Here is an 8,478-nt window from a genome sequence, read left to right as displayed (position 1 = left end):
TTCTACATTCATGTGGATGCTACCATAATTATGGATAACCCCGAATGAATCGTGAAAAATGATAAGTGAGAAAGTTACAGAGACATAAATATCATAACCCCCCCCCCCTCCAAAAAATGCAAATCTCCCCTATAATGGTGAGAGGTTAGGATGTCTTGGGGGTATGATAGTTGTGAGTCGAACATTCTCACTCATCATATTTTCAAATTTGCATCCTCACGCCCACTCAGTCGGACATGAGAATTCCAATGAGCTACATTAACCCCAAATTGATATAATCCGAAAACAAACTGTATTTATTTTTCGCTCAAGATTTTCTCTTCAAAGATTCTCTCTGTCGAGCTGAGAGAGAGAACATGGCCCGGTTTCCCGATAGCAATTGAATTTAGGCTTCCAATTGTTTTAATGATGCATCTTTCGTACAATGGTCGAAACTGTAACATACAGTATGTTATCCCCAAAAACACGCAGAGAGAGCATTCGCTAAGTGCGTCTTTGAGGCATGTGTCGATGCTGATAGAACCCCAAAAAACGCCAATGCTGCTCTTGGATCCGCTTTCTCCATTCAAATCTTACCATAATCAGGGGCGATTGTAGCATGTAAATCTTGGTGGGGCAAAAAAAGATATATAATTATGCATGCCAGCAAAGCCACTACACTACACAACACAACACTAAACAATTCATTAATTGCACTATAACAGTGACAAACTGTGCACACAAACTGTTAGGGCCTACATAAAGCTGTCGCAACAGCTGAGCCCCAACAGCAGTCACAACACCTTACCACTGCTAAACCTGGCTATCAGCGGAGCCTTGTCTGGCAGCAAAACAGTTCACTCATCCTCATTTACTGCCTTTAAAAAAAAACATAGCTGATATGGCTGACTTGTTTCAACAAATGTGGTTTCTCCTTACAATTGAGATGTACAAAATATGTCATAAGGGAACGACGAGCGGATAAGAGGCAATCCGTAATTTCGATTAAGACATTAATGAACGAGCTAGGACGGACATTGTCAATATAACTATTTGTTCAGCACTTTGAAATGCACAGCGACAGAATTCAGAACATGGGCCGTTCTTACAGTATTCTCCCTGCACACCAAGTCAGAACCGTAGGACAAATAACGGTGGCATATAAGCAGACAATGAAAGCTCTTACAGTATTCGATGATTACATTTCTCATTTCTCTCTTTGGCTATAGGTCAAATTATTAGCGTGAGGCACATGGGCTACTAACAGCTTACTACACAAGATACACTTAGTAACATTATTACTTTCTTAGCTAAAGTAGACATATCTTCCTGGCATATTACATAATTTATGCAGCAGCATTCAATACATTTTTGGACTCACGTTGTTGTGCTGTGCTCACTTTCTTCCAAACCGCTCATTGTTGAATTTGCGATCAAATCAAATTGTATTTGTCACATGCGACGAATACAACAGGTGTAGACCTTACAGTGAAATGCTTACTTACAAGCCCTTAATTTGACGCTAGGGGTCAGATTTTATTTTGTATTTTTAAAATAACATTCCCAAGGTAAACAGACTGTTTCTCAGGTCCAGATCGTAGAATATGCATATCATTTACAGATTAGGATAGAAAACACTCCAAAGTTTCCAAAACTGTCAAAATATTGTCTGTGAGTATAACAAAACTGATTCTGCAGGCGAAAACCTGAGGAAATCTAACCTGGAAGTGATTTATTTTTATTTTTATCTGTGTTTCCTTGCCCGTCTTTCTTCCAATTAAAGGGGTATCAACCAGATTCCTTTTCCAATGGCTTCCTCAGGCTGTGACCAGGCTTTAGACATAGTTTCAGGCTTTTATTTTGAAAAATGAGCGAGATTTTTAAAAACGAGTCAGGTGTCCTTTGATTAGTTCCTGCGCGCGAGAGGGGTAGCTCTCCATTTTCTTTCTCTCCTTTATTGAATGGGTTGCGGTCCGGTTGAAATATTATCGATTATGTTTGTTAAAAACAACCTGAGGATTGATTATAAAAAACATGTTTCTACGAACATTACGGATACTTTTTGGAATTTTCGTCGAACGGTACGAGGCTTTGGTTTTCTGAACATAACGCGCAACCCAAATGGCGTTTTTTTGTTATAAAAGTAATATTTATCGAACAAAAATAACATTTATTGTGTAACTGGGAGTCTCGTGAGTGCAAACATCCGAAGATTATCAAAGGTAAGCAATTCATTTTATTGCTTTTCTGACTTTCGTGACCATGCTAATTTGGGGCTAGCTGTTCTAGCATTGATTGATACACTCACAAAAGCTTGGATTGCTTTCGCTACAAAGCATATTTTCAAAATCTGACATGATAGGTGGATTAACAACAAGCTACACTGTGTTTTGGTATATTTCACTTGTGATTGCATGATTATAAATATTTTTAGTAATATTTTGCGCCCTGCAATTCAGCGGTTGTTTAGGAAAATGATCCCGCTAAAGGGATCCGTAGTGTAGAGAAGTTAACCAGCAATGCAGTTAAGAAAAATACAAAAAAATAAATAAATAATAATAATACTTAAAGAGCAGCAGTAAAATAACAATAGTGAGGCTAAAAACAGGGGGTACCAGTACAGAGTCAATGTGCGGGGCACCGGTTAGTTGAGGTAATATATACATGTGGGTAGAGTTATTAAAGTGACTTATGCATAGATAATAACAGAACGTAGTAAAAACCATTGTAAAGGGTTTAAACAGTTTCCTATACTTGTTCAATGAGCCATAAACAATTAATGAACATGCACCTGTGGAACGGTTGTTAAGACACTAACAGCTTACAGACGGTAGACAATTAAGGTCACAGTTATGAAAACTTAGGACACTAAAAAGGCCTTTCTACGGACTCTGAAAAACACCAAAAGAAAGATGCCCAGGGTCCCTGCTCACCTGCATGAACTTGCCTTAGGCAAGTAAGGAGCTGCAAGGAGGCATGAGGACAAGTGGAGGGTCCGTCATGGTCTGGGGCGGTGTGTCACAGCATCATTGGACTGAGCTTGTTGTCATTGTAGGCAATCTCAACGCTGTGCGTTACAGGGAAGACATCCTCGCCCCTCATGTGGTACCCTTCCTGCAGGCTCAACCTGACATGACCCTCCAGCATGACAATGCCACCAACCATGCTGCTCGTACTGTGCGTGATTTCCTGCAAGACAGGAATGCCAGTGTTCTGCTATGGCCAGCGACGAGCCCGGATCTCAATCCCATTGAGCACGTCTGGAACCTGTTGGATCGGAGGGTGAGGGCTAGGGCCATTCACCCCAGAAATGTATATTTCCGAGAACTTGCAGGTGCCTTGGTGGAAGAGTGGGGTAACATCTCACAGCAAGAACTGGCAAATCTATTGCAGTCCATGAGGAGGAGATGCACTGCAGTACTAATGCAGCTGGTGGCCACACTGTTACTTCTGATTTTGACCCCCCCCCCCCTTTGCTCAGGGACACATTATTCCATTTCTGTTAGTCACATGTCTGTGTAACCTGTTCAGCTTATGTCTCAGTTGTTGAATCTTGTTATGTTCATTCAAATATTTACACATGTTAAGTTTGCCGAAAATAAACACAGTTGACAGTGAGAGGACATTTCTTTTTTTGCTGAGTTTATAACGTGATTTAACGTCAATTTATCTGTGGCCAATGACCTTGTTCCTTCTTGGATGGGCATTTCGAGGTCTCCACTTACACTTCGTGGTGACGTAGTTTCCCCATGAGTGACAGAACACTGAGCCAATCATGGCACAACGCTCTGTGATACAGCCTGGATTCAAGCCAATTGGCCCAGAACTTAACCTTAACCTACCACTTACCCTTATCCCAACAACTTGCTAGCAAGCCTAAACCTAACCTTTTGCAAGTGCATGTAAGTTGTCTTGGGAGTTAGCATTTTTTTACCACGCGGTGTTGTCATGTGTAATTACGTTATTACATAATCTGCAACCCCAACTGGGTAATAGTGTCATGTGATATTACCTAGGATGAGAAATCATCAATGGAAGGTTCAACTGAATCCAAGAAATGTGTCTGATGTCAGTGATGTTAATATTCACACGAGACGAGAAAAAACACTCGATCTCAGTCAGCTGAAGCAGTGATGTAATCAGAGGAGGAGGAGGTTGGCGCTTTTGGGCTTTACAATTTATTGCCAGGAGTATCAGACACATGACGGACATCTAGTGAGAGGAGAGAGGGGCAACGCAAAGGACGGAAAAGGAGAATAAGGATCAAATGAAATAGAGATAAACATAAGACATACTGTGAATCTCTAGAGTCTAGAGATATAGGTAAAAGAAAAAGGGGTGGGGGGGTATGTGGAGATATAGAACTGCAGAGTCCTGAATCCATTCAACAGGAATTTCGTAGCCGTGTTTTTCTGTGTACTGGTAGAGCCTGTGGAACAGGCAGCGTGCGCCTCTGTCTCTCACGCTGCTGCAGTGGAGTACACGCAGAGCCCAGCACTGCTCTTGGTGATACACAGCACAGTACAGCAGACTGGTCCTCCTGCCTCCTCTCCTCTTCACCCTATTCCTCTGAGGGCTTGGATAAAAAAAAGAAACGGAAGGAAGGAAGAGTGGGATCTTTTTTTTTTTTTTTTTTTTTTTACCCAGCGGAGCAGACTCTTTCTCAGATCAGATTAGAAACAGCACTGTCTGTGTCTCTGTACGACTGTGCTGTGCTTTCCTGTCATCGAGTGAAAAAGCGACATATGTGCTCCGATGTCTCCACAATATAGGCACGCTGCAAGGTAAGAGCATTGGGATGCATGTCATGTTACCCCTTAAAGCTCAGCCACATTTTTCACAAGCAGGAGGAATGTGAGACCTATTGCAGTAATATAAGTGTTATTGACATAGCCTTGCTTCTGTCTCAGAGGCTGATGAAACAGGTTGATTGAAAGTTGACGGACCCAGACCTAGTACCTGGTGTTCATCTTCTTATTGGATTTTGGGACGGGTAGAAAATCCCACCAAACCAAGCCTTGGTGGAGGCTGAGAAAATCATAACACCTTGGGCAGGAGCAGCTCATCTGTCTTCAGCTGGAAGTGAAGAGCGAATGCTCTCCCCCTCGATCGTCAGTGATCCGTTCAGCTACTGTATGTATGTGTGTTAAGCTCGAAGAGTGGGAGGGCCGACCCACTGCCAATGCTCTGGATGGGCGACGGGGGAATTTTTATGTGACTAACATCTGTAGATGGAGATACCTTGGTATGTTGCGGCCGTGTATCCTTAGGGCTCAGTTTCTCAAATGAAATGGATGAATGAAATGGGGAAGGAGATAATGTTGCCTAGCAGTAATCTCATAGGGGTTTGGTTGGCCGGAGTGGGGAGATGTGATTTGTGAGTGTGAGAGACTGTGGTTGCATGTACGTTCGTGCGAGCAGGTGTGTGTGTGTTTCTGAAACATAGAGACAGATACTGCGAGACAGGGAGACAAGGGAAGAGAGCAGGGAGGGAGTGAGAGAGTGTCACAGAGTCCACCCTTTCCCACTCGCCTCTCTCTCTCTCTCCGTGCTCTGCAAACCATGGGGCAGACATGTGGTGGTTTCCCTCGCATCTCTCAATCACATGTGGAACATCTGCCCTAAGTCCTGACCCTAGTGTGACCTAAAAGAGATGTCACTTTCAACCTTCTAGGTCCGTCCACCCCCCACCAACCCTATAAATTAGAGACGGCGCCAAGCTGCTACTGCAGCTTTCCTCTGAATCCTCCATGCTGCAGTTGAACAGCTTCACCGGGCTTGTGTGTGTGTGTGTGTGTGTGTGTGTGTGTGTGTGTGTGTGTGTGTGTGTGTGCGTGTGCGTGTGCGGGTGCGTGTGCGTGTGCGTGTGCGTGTGTGCGCGTGTCTGACTGGCCTGTATGAGATAATTTACCATGAGTGAGGCTTGTACACTCCAAGCACTACAATGTGATAGACAATTCTTTAACAGGGATCCAGAGATAGATTTCATCACTGTGGATACGGTCCGTTGCATTGATGTGACAAACAGGCATGTTCACACACACACACACACACACACACACACACACACACACACACACACACACACACACACACACACACACACACACACACACACACACACACACACACACACACACACACACACACACACACACACACACACACACACACACACACACACACACACACACAACGTTAACTTTTAAACTTTTAGTAGGACTGTAGGGCAACTTTAGAGAATGACCAATTGTGTTATTTTGTGGGGGGTTTTGCGCTGATTTGAACTTTTTTTGTAAATAATGTTTCCGCCATTGTTTGCTATGACTGACTAGAGCTTCTGGACATCACTAACTTTGATTTGGATGAGGATTTCTACTTCAATGAGTCGGCGGCGAAGGACATAATGCTCATCCCGGACCAGGCCCAAATCCCGACACCCGTAAAAGGAAGAGGCGGCGTTAGGCCAACCTGCGGGATACCTGACGAGACTATGTCGGCAAGTGGATAAACTGCCTCTACCCTCCGTTCTATTAGCGAACGTGCAACACTGGAAAGTAAACTGGAAGAGCTCCGTTCGAGACTATCCTATCAACGTGATCTGAAGAACTTTAATATCCCATGTTTCTCAGAGTCGTGGCTGAACAAGGACAATATAAATCTAGCTGGTTTATCTATACATCGGCAAGAAGGAACAGCAGCATCGGGTAAACTCAAGGGGGGGTGGAATGTGTCTCTTTGTTAACAACAGCTGGTGCGCAATCTCTAATACAGTATTAAGGAAGTCTCAAGGTTCTGCTCGCCTGAGTTAGAATACCTTATGATAAACTGTAGACCAAGGTTCCCCAACTGGTGGTTTTATTCGTCCCACCAAGTTTTCTGTGCAAAAAAAATAATATTTATTTTTATTGTTGGACATAAAAAACTGTAAATATGCAAGGAAATCAGCTCCAAGTGATTTTCATTTAGGAAATCTGTTCCCAACTATTCCCACGCATAATAGACACGTGTAAGCCAGGTTTGAAATTATTATGTTTTAGTGAAATATTATATCTGTTTGGGCTTCTTGCGGTCAATTTGTACTCTACAAAGTATTTGGAATTATGTTCCAGCCGCACGACCATCCACTCAAGAAAAAATAGTCCCGTGGCTGAATCTAGTTGATGGACCCTGCTGTAGACCATACTATTTAACAAGAGAGTTTTCATCTATATTTTTCGTAGCTGTCTGTTTACGACCATAAACCGATGCTGGCACAAAGACCGCACTCAACAAGCTGTATAGGACCATAAGCAAACAAGAAAATTATCACCCAGAGGTCGTACTCCTAGTGGCCGGTGTTTTTAATGCAGGAAAACGGAAATCCGTCGTAACTAATTTTTACCAGCATGTCACCTGTGCAACTAGAGACTAAAAAACTCTAGATCATCTTTACTCCACATACCGAGACGCATACAAAGCTCTCCCTCGCCCTCTATTTGGCAAATCTGACCATAACCCTATCCTCCTTATTCCTGCTTACAAGCAAAAACTCAAACAGGAAGTACTAGTGACGCGCTCAATAAGGAAGTGGTCCGATGAAGCGGATGCTAAGCTACAGCAACGTTTCTCTAGCATAGACTGGAATATGTTCTGCGATTCATCTGGTAGCATTGAGGAGTTTACCACGTCAGTCACCCACTTCATTAATACAGTAGGTGCTTCAACAAAATCATCCCGAGAGTGACCGTACCTATTTATCCCAACTAGAATACATGGGTTACAGGCAACATCTGAACTGACCTAAAAGCTCAAGCTGCCGCTTTCAAGATACGGGACACTAATCTGGACACTAATAAGAAATCCTGCCAGACTCTCCGATGAACCATCCAACAGGCAAAGCATCAATAAGGGACAAAGATCAAATCCTACTACAATGGCTCTGACACTCGTCGGATGTGGCAGGGCTTGCAAACTATCACAGATTACAAAGGGAAACCCAGCTGCAAGCTGCCAAGTGACGCAAGTCTACCAGATGAGCTAAATGCCTTCGATGTTCGCTTCAACACTGAACCATGCATGACTGCACCAGCTGTTCCAGATGACTGTGTGATTACGCTCTCCGTAGCCAATGTGAGTAAGACCTTGAAACAGGTTAACGTTCATAAGGCTTCAGGGCCATACGGATTTACAGGATGAATACCTACAAACCACCATAGTCCCTGTGCCTAAGAACACCAAGGTAACCTGTCTAAATGACTATCGCCCTGTAGCAGTCACATCAGTATCTATGAAATGCTTTGAAAGGCTGGTCATGGATCCAATTCCCACTCCAATTCACATACTGTACCACCCCAACAGATCCACAGATGATGCAATCTCTATTGCACTCCACACTGCCCTTTCCACATGGACAAAATGAACACCCGTGTGAGAATGCTGTTCATTGACTACAGCTCAATGTTCAACACCATAGTTCCCTCCAAGGTCATCACTAAGCTAAGGACCCTGAGACTGAAC

General features: G+C 43.3%; 1 protein-coding gene across 5 annotated transcripts in view; it reads left to right on the top strand.

Annotated features, from left to right (window-relative positions):
- Nucleotides 1-4,017: 4,017 nt before the first annotated feature.
- The window catches only part of LOC129817263 (disks large-associated protein 2-like), a 183,975-nt gene continuing 179,514 nt past the window's right edge, over nucleotides 4,018-8,478 (top strand). For 3 of the 5 annotated variants that reach the window (XM_055872332.1, XM_055872329.1, XM_055872328.1), the window contains exon 1: nucleotides 4,019-4,763. The gene's annotated coding sequence lies outside the window, so the exon portion shown is untranslated. Of the gene's footprint in view, nucleotides 4,764-8,478 lie in introns of all 5 variants that reach the window. The other 2 variants (XM_055872327.1, XM_055872330.1) reach the window with 1 other exon arrangement.

This window comes from Salvelinus fontinalis, chromosome 20, assembly GCF_029448725.1.
Source record: "Salvelinus fontinalis isolate EN_2023a chromosome 20, ASM2944872v1, whole genome shotgun sequence".
Taxonomy (NCBI): Eukaryota; Metazoa; Chordata; class Actinopteri; order Salmoniformes; family Salmonidae; genus Salvelinus; species Salvelinus fontinalis.
Note: the sequence above shows the minus strand (reverse complement) of the source record. Positions and strands in the feature narration are given on the sequence as shown.